Genomic DNA, 12,406 nt, shown 5'->3' on the forward strand with positions numbered 1-12,406 from the left:
TCTAAATTTTAATTTACAAGGAACAAATATGGTAGTTTTATAGGCCCCTGACCATTACAAAATCACTGATTGCAAGGTCTGTCTCCTCAGAAACTAATCAAAAGGTGACACATTCTGTTAACTTCCTATTATACATTCATAACATCATCTTTCAATCCAATGTCATAAAGAATTTATGTAGGTCATTAATCATGCAAGACCACTAAATTGTTCTCATTTCAGTGATAATTGTTTACTCCTATAAATGGTTTGTGTTGAGTCCTAACAATTGAACTGAATAAAATATCTTCCACTCACCCTGGGTTGGGAAAGAAAATTAACCCACAGAAAGGAAACAGCAAACTGAATGTATAATACGATTAGTATAAAAACTAAAATTTTGTACAGCTCTTCTCTCTTTAATAATAAAGACCAAAGGCATCAAGGATAATTCTAGTCTCCAGTAAAAGGAATCTTGAAAAACAAAGTGAAATAAAATGACAATGAAACCGCGGGTGATCAGCAAACATGTAAAACTAAACCCTATTTAATACCTACATGACACAGTTTACTTTAAAATCAACTAAAGAACCATGTAAATGAAACTCAATGCACCTTGCCAGTCAAGGAAACTAAACCTAATCAAATGAGTGTCAATCACTTGCCAGGAACAAAAGAATAGAAAATCTAATGGTAAACTAATTCAGTATTGCCTGGTGAAATGGCATAAGAACTGCAAGTCTTAGGACCTGACTTCTAATCAATCCTAGGTCCACTAAATGCTTCTATAACCTTGAGATTGACACCTGAACTCCTGTCTTAATTTCCTGATGTTTAAAGTGAGAGGGCTGGACTCACTCATCTTGTAGGTCTGTCCTAACACCAACATTTTATGAGTCTATAAGGAAACTCAGCTAATCAAAACTTTGCTTAAAAAAAAAAAAAAAGCAATGATTTGTCATCTGCTTTTAAATTTCCCCACTGCCTACTGAATAGAATAAGAATAGGATCAATTTGAGACAGCCCTTTCAGCCCAAGGGTGTCATAACTAATGGCACTGTCTATTGCTGCTTTCTAAATGGAACCCTACTATATATATTTTTCTGTAGTAAAGTGTCTACTTTATGAGCATAATAAATAGCAATTGCCCTTTAATGGCAACTTTAGCTGTGACCATTATGGCACAATTTAAGTGCTTAAAAACACTAATGGGAGTGATACAATGTTAATTATACTAAGGATATGAAGCCTGTACACAAGAACTCCTGAAAAATTAAGTAAAACCCTGGCTAATTCTAATTACAGTCTGTCTGGAAGAGATAAGAGAAATTAAACACCCCTCCCATTTTTAGTGCACTCCTAATATAACAGCACTATTTGCCCACATTGGTTGAGAACCATTGTAAATGACTCAGAAATGTGATGTTTGGAAATAAAAGGTTTTTTTAGCTTAAAACGAAAGAAAAAAAGATAAATTACAGAGAAAATACATCTTTGCTTGAAACAATGCTTACTTTCTTGCCTTAGAGAAACCTGCTGTTAAAGAGCTCATTCATAAGTGTCTGTTATTAGTTAAAAAGTTGGGGGGTTTTTTTGTTTTGTTTTTTTTTTTTAGCTTTTTTCTCTTTGCCTTGAAGAGCCAAAAATTAAGTCCTCCATTAAGAGAAACCTCGGGCTGCACGTAGCCCCAGTCCCAGTCCCAGGAAAAGCCTCAGACTGTTCAAGGCTAAAGCCATCCTCAGACCGCCCTCAGTTCAGCTAATCAAAAAGAAAAAAATAGGAACATTCCTATGGTCTGAGTCAAGGCTGGAAACTGCAGATACAAACTAGCCAATTTCTCACTGCTTGTCTGAACCCCATGTGGGCCCTTTGAACTCACCTCACAATTGGTCATTTTCAAAGGATTCTCAAAGGTCATGATTGGGTCCCACCAAAAGTAATGGACACCTCACAGACACTGAATGGTCGAAGCTGTAATTGTAATTGGTGCCTATGTGATGATGCTACATGTACTGTAACACCCCCATCCCTTACTCCTTAAAAACCCTGTTCGCTATTGTTCTTGGCTTCACCTTGCTGCCATGACACCAGCAGGCTGGGTGAGCCCCTGCTCAAGCTTGTAATAAAGACCCTTTTGTACTTGCATCGGTGCCGGTTCCTTGGAGTGAGGGGCCTAGACAAACTAAACCAAAAACTCAACCAGCTTTTCTGCTTCTGTACAAGTGCTTGCACTACGGGAAACTAAAACCTAACTAGCTCCTTCCGCTTCTGTACCACTGCTTAAGGCTGAGTTTCAGCTTTCCCGAAACTATCAGGCAGTTACACATTGCCCAAGGCAGGAGAAACCACCCTTGCAACACCCAATCAGGAAAGGCCAGCGACCACCCTCCACATGACTGAGGGAGAGGCCTGGAGATAGAAACTATAGATAGGACCCTGTTACCTAATGTTAAAGTTAACCTGTTAGTCGCCGAACAAGACCCTAGGCTCGCTCTGTGATTGGTTGAATTCAAAGGTATCCTAAATGTTGTAATTGGATCCCGCCAAAAACCTGATGGCGGGAACCAATCAAATGTGGTATATGTTCACATTTAAATATCAACCAATGACAAACCTGTAACCATAGAGATCCCCTGTCCCTCCCCACGACTTGTTTACTCCTGTCTATAAAAAGGCTGCAAAGACTTTTTTTCGGGGCCTCTCAGCGTCACCGGCGACGAGTGCGCGGAGGTCCAGGTTCGAACCTGCAAATAAACGACCCTTGCCGATTGGCTTTGACTCTGGTCTCTGGTGGTCTGTTTTTGGGGTCTCTCGAACTCTGGGCGTTTCAGCCTTCTGGACTTTTTTTTCCTACTTCAAATTCTATTGCTTGACTCATTATAAATTGACTTATATGGATCCCTAACCAAACTGAATTGGAGTAGTAGAAATCAAGTTGTTGATTTATTTGACTTTACTAATTTGTTAGAAATAAAAAATTCATGGATTCTCAAGAAAACCCTTTGCCGGAAAGCCTGACACATTTCAAAGAGCTATCATTTTAAAACTGAGGCAAATGACTTTAAAAGAAAAATCCACTCATTGTAAATAACAGTCCTAACTGATTGAAATCATTTAATTTCATATAAAAATGTCCCATAATCTTTAAATTATAGATATTTTGAGGTTAGCCCAAATAGTTAGGCAAGTATCTAGGTACTTAAAAATTGTCATCTTCACCTTAAATCATTTATTATCTTTAACAGACTTTCTAATTTGTCAATATATCTAGTTTCAAGTGACTCATAGGGCATATGTCATATACCTGCTTTTAAAGTTTTAGGATGGCTTTCATGACGTTTAATCTGTGGTCCCTTTGAAAAGTAATTGTGTCACCTCTCCTAAGTATATGTTTCCAAATACAGGACGCTTTGCACACTTTGCTTTTCTAATATATGTAGATCTCCTCTCCTGCTGTCAAATCATACTAAACACAGGGAGGGTTTATAGACAAATTCAGTGGTTCCACTGTCATTCCTTTATGATCATTTTCTAAAAATGCTTTGGGCTGTTTATCTCTTAAAAATTAAAGTCTAATAGTAAGATTTTAAACCTAGACATAATTTTTCCTTCTCAGATTTTTCTGAAATATTTTTGCCTGGTATGTGAAAACACACACACACACACCAAATTCACTAATACTTTTCTCCCCATTTTCACTCATAGGCTTGGAGTCAATGTTTGTCAGACTGCTCCTTCCTGGTAAACAACTTTGCCTCTGATGATATTTCTTTTGCTATTTGCCTGTTGGCTTTTTTCCCTATATGTCATCATTGTGATCATCCATCTTATATTTCAGCCTCTTTACTGATCACTAAAGCATTTTCTATTTAGCATTGGCAGCATTTCTCACTAAAGTCATTTATCCCTCTGTTAGATGGTTACTCAATAGGAACTTTCTTCCCAGCCCCAGAAAATAGATTTGAAAGTAAACAGCTTAGACAAAGCATCAAGGAAAGAAAACAAGGGAAGATAGCAAGAGGATTTGGAAGACACACAGCAATGGATAGTTTGCTGGAGAATGGAGGACCACGTGGATGAAGCTCTATAGAGGAGAGGCAGTGCCAGATCATAGGAGCTTGAGATGCAGCTGCGATGTTAGGTGGATGATACAAACTCACTATGTGAATGTGGCCAGCCAATGAATTTCTCTAGCACTGTTTCCTTATGTCTAAAACAAATACTTCAGTTCTCTTAGAGGATATTCTCAGAAAGAACAAAACAAAAAAGGCAGAAAATTTAAGGAGGGTTTAATTAACAGAAGATAGGATGGTGGCCAGGGGAGGGAGATAAAATTGAAAATAAAATGGGAAAAGTGTCTCAAAGCATGGACTTTAGGCTGTAAACAATTGGTAGTTATAAAAAAGTCATCTATAGAAATAAAATTATCATTTAGGTTTCTCCTTCTTTAGAGAGGCATATCACACACATACACAGACACACAGACACACACACACACACACACACAAACACACACAACCAGGAGGCCATTATTGTAGAATCAGTGTATTATTATCTCCCAGTGTCCTGTAGAAGCTAGGAAATTTAGAGTGCTTAGAGTTGATCATCTATAAAACAAACAGAGGCCAAAACATTCCATTAGTAAGACTAGTTGTAGGTTAGATCAGGACTAAAATGAGAGACAGAGAGACAGAATTGCATAAGAGAAACCGAGACGGAGCCAAAAAAAATCTAGAATTTGACCTCTAAGATATAATTCTATCTTCTGAGAGAGAAAAGTAATGGGGATCTAGCTTCTAATCTTCATTGGAAATTATCTAATTTAGTTTAGGTCAGGATAAAAAGAGGATAGGGATTCATGGCAGGAAGAAGGCCTCACTCGATAATTAATTCTTGCAGACTGCTCGCTCAACTTATGCTAGTAAGTACTATAGTGTGTGTTGCATAGGGAGATGAATTGTCCTTGCAGAATGGAGATAGGACATTCAGTAGAATCTTAGTTCAATATATCATAAATGTAAATTATTTGTCTAAACATATAGCTTCTTTTGGATTATTGGTATTAGAATGACTTTTTGCTATTTATTCCTGCCCTTGAAAATACTGAGTAATTCTCTATACATTTAGAAATCTGTAATAAAAAAGAAAATAGCTTATGTTTATGTTTTTAAACTTAAAATTCACTTTTCAAATTCATTCAGTTTTACAAGATTGCCTTGAGTCTCCTTTCTGATCAGATATATTTTATTAAATAATAGAGAAACAGAGAGTGATAGACACATGGGCCACCAGTTGGAGTTAGAAAATAAGCAGTGGTATGAATAATCCCAAACCATTGGGTGATTACACACACAAAAAAATCCATTTGGCTCTTGAATACACACAATGAGTTGAGGAGAATAGATTTATTTCTCTAATTACTCTATGTTGTACTTGGGCCAATACTGAAATGATTTTACATACCCTGAGTACACAGCAACTGTTGAGGAGAGGAGGGACCTATTAACATACTGGATACAGAGAGAAAAACATTTTTGCATACAATCCACAATGTAAAATGCCATTCTCAGAGCTGTGTCTGCATTAGGATAAAATTGGTCAATTCTGTCAATTCAGAAGAAGAAATAGGAAAATTTTCAAAAAAAAAAAAAAAAAAGGAAAGAAAATTAAGCCAACCTTTTAAAATACAGTATTGATCACTTTTGTAAAAAGAGCTAATCTCAAAGCCACATGTGGATACAAATATAGTCAAAATAAGAGCAAATTATATTGACAAGTCACTTATATACTGATCATTTTCCTACTTAAAAAATAGTTTTACCATACTTGTAGTAATGTTATAAAGTGGTCCAAACAGAAAGATGGGATGCTTTTGAAGATCAATGTCAAAGAGAAATGCAGACAAAGAAGGCAAGGAAAAACAGAAAATAACATGCTGAGTTACCATCTCTCCAGCATTCATTTTGTGCTAAGTATGGTTCTTGTCTACAGATAGTATATCATAATTCTCAAACAGTACCCAAGTGTAGGCATTAATATTGCTACTTTTCCCAATGAAGAATTTGAAGCTCATGGAATTTGAGAAAATTATCTTACACAAGATATAGAGTTGGCAAAACTTTCTAATTCAGACTCAGATATGTCTGTTTTAAAGCCTTCCTTTCCCTGTTTAGGTCTACAAAGAAAAAAAACCCAAAAAACCAAGACAGAATGCAATGCTTTTTGTACAGGTCAGTGAGAACTCAACCTATCAAAGAGATAGAGCCGTCCATACCTGAAAACTTTACATTATGAACCCTTAAACTAAAAACCCTTCTTAAAACTAGTAGAGTTTATTTGTTTAAGATGTGGACTGTGAGCATCCTATAGGGCAAGGGTTTTCTCATGATTGTTTGGTTCATGTGAGTTTTCCATGAAAAAAGCACTTTCACATGAAAAGTTGAGGAGAATTAGTCTCCAAGTTTGCAAAGCAGATTAGGCCTAGACGAATGATATCTGGGTCACATTATATGTCTAGACCTGGGGTTCCATCAAAATAAAATGAAAAGTTGGCCAAGATTGACTCATAAGATTCTTTCTAGCTATAAAACTCAGTAAATATTAACATCTTTGATTCTCAATCCAATATTCTCATGTTGCCCATGATGAAGGGAAAAGAGTACCCACTTTTGGAGAGCAGTGTAGATAAGTGAATTTAAGTACAGCGTGAAGTCAGATGACCTCGGTTTGTATCTGGGATCTGTTGCTCTAACTGTGTGCACTTTAAAAAATTATCAAGCTCCTTGTAGCTACAATTTTCCTATCTGTAAAATAGGAATAGCAGTATCAACCTCATTGATTTTTGTGATGACAAAATGGATCAATATGTGTAAAAAATATATGTAGGGGTACCTGGGTGGCTTAATCAGTTAGGCATCCAACTCTTGATTTCAGCTCAGGTCATAATCTCATCTCATGGTTCCTGGGTTCAAGCCCTGTGTCAGGCTCTCCACTGATAGCACAGAGCCTGCTTGGAATTCTCTCTCTCTCCCTCTCTCTCTGCCCCACCCTTACTCGCACTCTATCTCCCTCCCCTTCAGAATAAATCAACATTAAAAAACGTTTTAAAAATATATGTAAAATACTTAGGAATAGTAAATACCATTTTACTTTTAGCTGTTTTTCTTTGCTGCCAATTGCATTTAAGCAGAAATTCATACTTTACCACTTACCATCTATGTGACCTGGGAGAGACCCTTAACCTCTCTGAAGCTTCAAGTTTTTTTATTTCTCAGATGAAGAAATATCAACCTAATAGTGTCTGTTGTGAAAATTGATTAATTTATACATAAAGCCATTGGTCCAGTGCCTGACCCATGGTAAGCACTTAAATGTTCATCCTTTCACTTTTCTCTTTTCCTTTTAGTTATTGCTCATATCCACTCCTGCTGCAAATTTCCAAATAGGCAACTATATCATTATAATATGGTGGAATTCACCCAATGGACAAATGCATTTTTATACATATTTATACATAGGTATATATACAGATAAAATGTTTACATATATATTTTTTACATGTATTCATGCCCATCATAAAACACTGTACTTGCCAATCACACTGTCCAAATATTTTATTACAGGTAAATTGGAGAAAACCATATGAGATTATATAATTTATATATAACTAAACCTATTTCTCATCTAATAAATTAAACATAATCTTGCTGAAAAGTGATCCAGTATTTCTCATTTTTGTTTCTTAACTGTGCAAAAAACCCACTATCCCTTTAGAGCAACATTTACTTTTAAAGTAAAGAGAGAAAACCTGAACTTGACTTAGAGATTAAGCAATAAGCCATCTGCCTCATTACCTGCAGGGACTTGCACACCATTACAGAGTATCATTCATCTTGGGAAGTTCTTCTAACAATATTTCTATTTCTTATGAATACTGTTTTTAGGTCACAATACCTGTCAAATTATAGAAACCCGAGCCTCAGTTTCATCTCTAAAGTAAAGGAAATGGAAAATAAGATCTCTCAGGTCTTTTCTAGTTTAATCTTCTATGATTGTATGATTCTCTGAAGATGTTTCACTGGAATTGGGTGTTATAGGGTGAAAGAATAAAAGAGAGTATGTACAAGAACACTGGGTAAATTTAAAAGTGGAGTGACAGCCAAGTTTGCAGTCCACTGATACCTTGAGCAAAATATAATATATAATATATAATATATTATTGTTACCACTCTCCCATACTGAAAAGAAACCTACAACTGAATATAATAATGTGTTTGGGGTCACATTTTGAACTTAAAATTCATTAATGCAATTTTTGTGGAAACTTCCAAAGTCTGGGAGAAGGTCCTAAGAGGGAGGATGTTCACTCTCTGCACCTGTGTAGATCGATTCTTGGTGTGAGCAATGATGGATGTAGGTGTGGAGGTACGATGGGGGGAAATGACACTTCAGGGGCAAAACGGCTGACTCACAGCTCTCTCTTGCTCATCCAGTGCCAGTTATAGATTCTCACTATGCATATACATTACCAGCCTAAATCAAGATTGTAAAATATCTATTCTTCACTTTATTTCAATGGCCCAGAATAAAGGGCTGACTCTTAGGTATATAATCCTATTAAATTTTGAAACATATTGCAGAGAAAACTCCAAATAAACCTGTCTGTCTATCAGGTGTCTAAATCTAGCTTTTCACCTCTGACTTTTTTTGGAAGTGCTATGTTTTTTTTGTTTGTTTGTTTGTTTGTTTTTTTAAACATTTCACTTTCTTAAAGGCCTTGGGGCTTTCACTTCCACATGCCACTAGCCAATATAAAAGCTGTAAGTGAAATTGAGAGGAAATTGGACATAAATGAGTAATCAAGAAACTGCACATGTTGCTTTGAAGACCTTTTAGTTTTTCTACAAGTGACAGTTGGAACAAATTGTGTTCACTGCAGAAGAAAAGGCAATGAGTGTTTGACAGAAAGTAGCTAACCCATTCAGTTTATAACTCTTTATAGAGTTCAACAATATGAAAGACAAAACTTGTTTCTCTCAAACTGTATTTCTAACATGTGACACAGTTTCTGACACAGAATAGATGTGTAATAAATATTTTTAGCTCTTGTTATATACAGGAGAAAAGAAAACCTTGGGCTTTATGTGCAAATGTATAGAATAGAGAGCAAAAATAATGTGTACACACTTGGTTGGGTAAGTTTAAGACTTCCAATATCCAGTTTTGTTTCTGAAAAAAAAAAATCTTTCAGGTTTTTGTTTGTTTTTGTTTGGTGATAGTTTGGAAATGAAATATGTTTAAGAATAAAATAATAGGGCAGCTGTGTGGCTCAGTTGGTTAAGCATCTGACTTTGGCTCAGGTCATGATCTCACGATCTGTGAGCTAGAGCCCTGCTTCAGGTAAAAAAACAAAAACAAAAAAGAGCCTACTTCAGGTGAGCCCCGCTTCTCTCTCTCTCTCTCTCTCTGTTTTTCTCCCTCTCTCTCTCTCTTCCACTCTTTCTCCCCTCCCTCTCTGCCCCTCACTCATTTGTGCCCCCCTCTCTCTCAAAAAAAGGAGAGAAGAAAATTATAAACACACCAATTTCTTAAAATTATAATAGCCCCCAAATAGGGAAACAGATCAATAAACCTAAAGCATCAATTTTCCCTTTTTGTACAAGCACTGTGTTGAATTGAAAAGATTGTTAAGCAATAGAAAGTCACAGAAGGGGCAAGAAGATTTGAAGAAATCAAATTTAAAATTGGGCTAAAAAATAACTATGATTAGCCACATATTAAGAAAAACTGCCTATTTGAACACCCCAAATTAGAAATAGCTGCTATCACAGAACAAAGATCAGCTATTAAAATGCTTCATTAGTGTTGAACAGAAGGTCAGAGAGAGAGGATAGCACAGTGAAATGGCAATTCTGAAATAAGCAAGCAATAAACAAGCTCTGAGGAGAAAACATGTTGTATGTAGGTTCTTTCTTAGGGAAAAAAATGCCAAATAGTAACACACCTCAGATGTGTGTGTGTCTCAAACCAAGAGCTGATCTGTGCTGTCATTAGTCAGAGGCCACTGTTGAAGAACATTGAGGAAGAGAGAAAAAAGCAAGGTCAATAGTCCATTCTGATAGTCATCTATTTTCTGGATTTTCCAGAAATAAGCAAAAGCAAATTTTAAAATCTTCCTGTCATGTAGAATATAGTCTTTAAGTCAATCTGCTGGCTGGAGAAACTGAGTTGAGGGTAAGATTTCAGGAAAAACTGACATTCAGAAGACCTCTATGTGAAGTTACAGAAAAAGAAATAAGACTTTAAAAGGATAACATGAACTCTCCAAAAGCATTAACAACATCTTTCTATGATTTTCAATATTAAAGAGTAAAGGACCAATCATAACATTTCTTCAAGAATACATTTATTCAATATCTATAAGTAAACATGCAGAATTCTATATTTCTACATTTTTAGAAATAATATTTTCCAAATTCATACAGGTGAGGATAATGAAGAGTATCTTGACACATTAATGAATCATAGCACTGGGTTTTTATGGAGACTAGAAATTTCTTTCATGACTGAATGACAATTCTCAGCTGCTTCTGTGAATTGTTCAAGTTTATTCTCAAGCTTGGGATTGCATCTTACCCAAGGCTGAAGGTTGAAGAGTGAAATCTTCAGGTGAGCACAGACTTAACTGTGTGTGTCTTAACTGTGACAGAGTGCCTATAAAACTGGGAGAGTTTTTTTTTTTTCTTTTTAGGGAGGGAGGGAAGGAGGGAGAGAGAGACAGAGACAGAGAGAGACAGATATATAGAGAGAGAATCTTAAGCATCTTCCATACTTAGCAGGATCCCACAACCCTGAGATCATGACCTGAGCAGAAATTAAGAGTTGGACACTTAACCAACTGAGCCACCCAGATGTCCCCAAGCTGGGAGAGAATCTTAAATAAAGTCTGATTAAACTCCTAGGTGTAACTCCGACTATTTTTTAAAATACAGGAAACAGAGAAACATGTCAAATTATACCACAAGGATGAAATCATGGAAACATAGTGTGTGGGGAATAACAAGAAAAATGACGCAATTTGTGAACAAATAAATAGAATTTTTTAATGTTTTATTTATTTTTAAATGTTTATTATTGAAGGAGAGAGAGAGAGAGAGAGAGCAAGCATGAGTGTGGGAGAGGCAGAGAGAGAGGGAGACACAGAATCTGAAGCAGGCTCCAGGCTCTGAGCTGTCAGCATGGAGCCCGGTGTAGGGCTTGAACTCATGATCTGTGAGATCATGACTTGAGCCGAAGTCGGATGCTTAACTGACTGAGCCACCCAGGGTCCCCTAGAATTTCTTTTTTTAAAAAGAGAAGGGTGACTAATAGATTAAAAGAGACAGTGAAATATCAAGAGAATATAATGAGTAAACATGAAATACTAATTCAAACAAATCAATTCAAACAAAACATTTATGAGAAACTTGGAGAAATTTTAAGATTAGGTATTTCTTACTGATACTATGGCTATGTTTCAAAAAGTTCTTACATTCTGAATTTTTTATTAATGAATTATGACATATGAATTTTTATTTTTATCAATAAATTATGGATATTGAATTTTTATTTTATGAATGAATTGTGAATTATGAATTTTTATTTACAAATTTTAGGAATTGTTTCAACATTTTCTGATTTGAGGGAAATTGGGTAGGGTTACAGATGAAATAATATTTGAACAGTTTGTTTAAGCTGGGTAATGGATACATGGAGTTCCTTACACTAATCTCTCAACCTGTTTTTATCTTTTTTACATTTTAAAATTTTGCAAATTAAAAAATATTAAAAGTCAGTGAAAGCTATAAAGCTGAAATTAAATAAGCAAGTTTACTCCAATGAGATATACAATTATACTCATCTGATCTATATTTATTTGGTCTAAATTTTCCCATTTTAAATAATTCATAATAACTTGAGTATTCATTTTTCTTTTGAGAAAGGAAAAGTTTGATGCAAAATAGGAGAGTTGTATAGAGTTCAAAGAGAAGTTAAAACCACGGAGTCTGTCACCCACCATGTGTTTTCAGTCCCTCTTAGCATGACATTCATAGTCCTTATGATGGTTTCCAAGGACTCATGATCTATTCCTAGTTACTACTCAGACTGCCAGAGACTTCCGTAATCTTCCTTTCTAAAGTGGTAGTTCCATTGCTCTCAACTCCTTAGTCAGGTTTGGTGTTTCCTTGCAGCATTATCCCAAATTAAACTACATTATGTATCTCTGTGTTTGCTGGTTTTCTTATTCTCTTTCTATATTGTGATATTTATAGTAACAGTAGTTTGCTTTATTTGTGGCTGTAACCCTAGCACTCATAACAAGGGTTAGCACATTATTAAACACTAAATGAATATTTGTTGAAAATGAATTCTGATTTCCAAACACAAG

The sequence above is a fragment of the Hyaena hyaena genome, unplaced genomic scaffold (genome assembly GCF_003009895.1).
Source record: "Hyaena hyaena isolate Hyena2069 unplaced genomic scaffold, ASM300989v1 scaffold_132, whole genome shotgun sequence".
Lineage (NCBI taxonomy): Eukaryota > Metazoa > Chordata > Mammalia > Carnivora > Hyaenidae > Hyaena > Hyaena hyaena.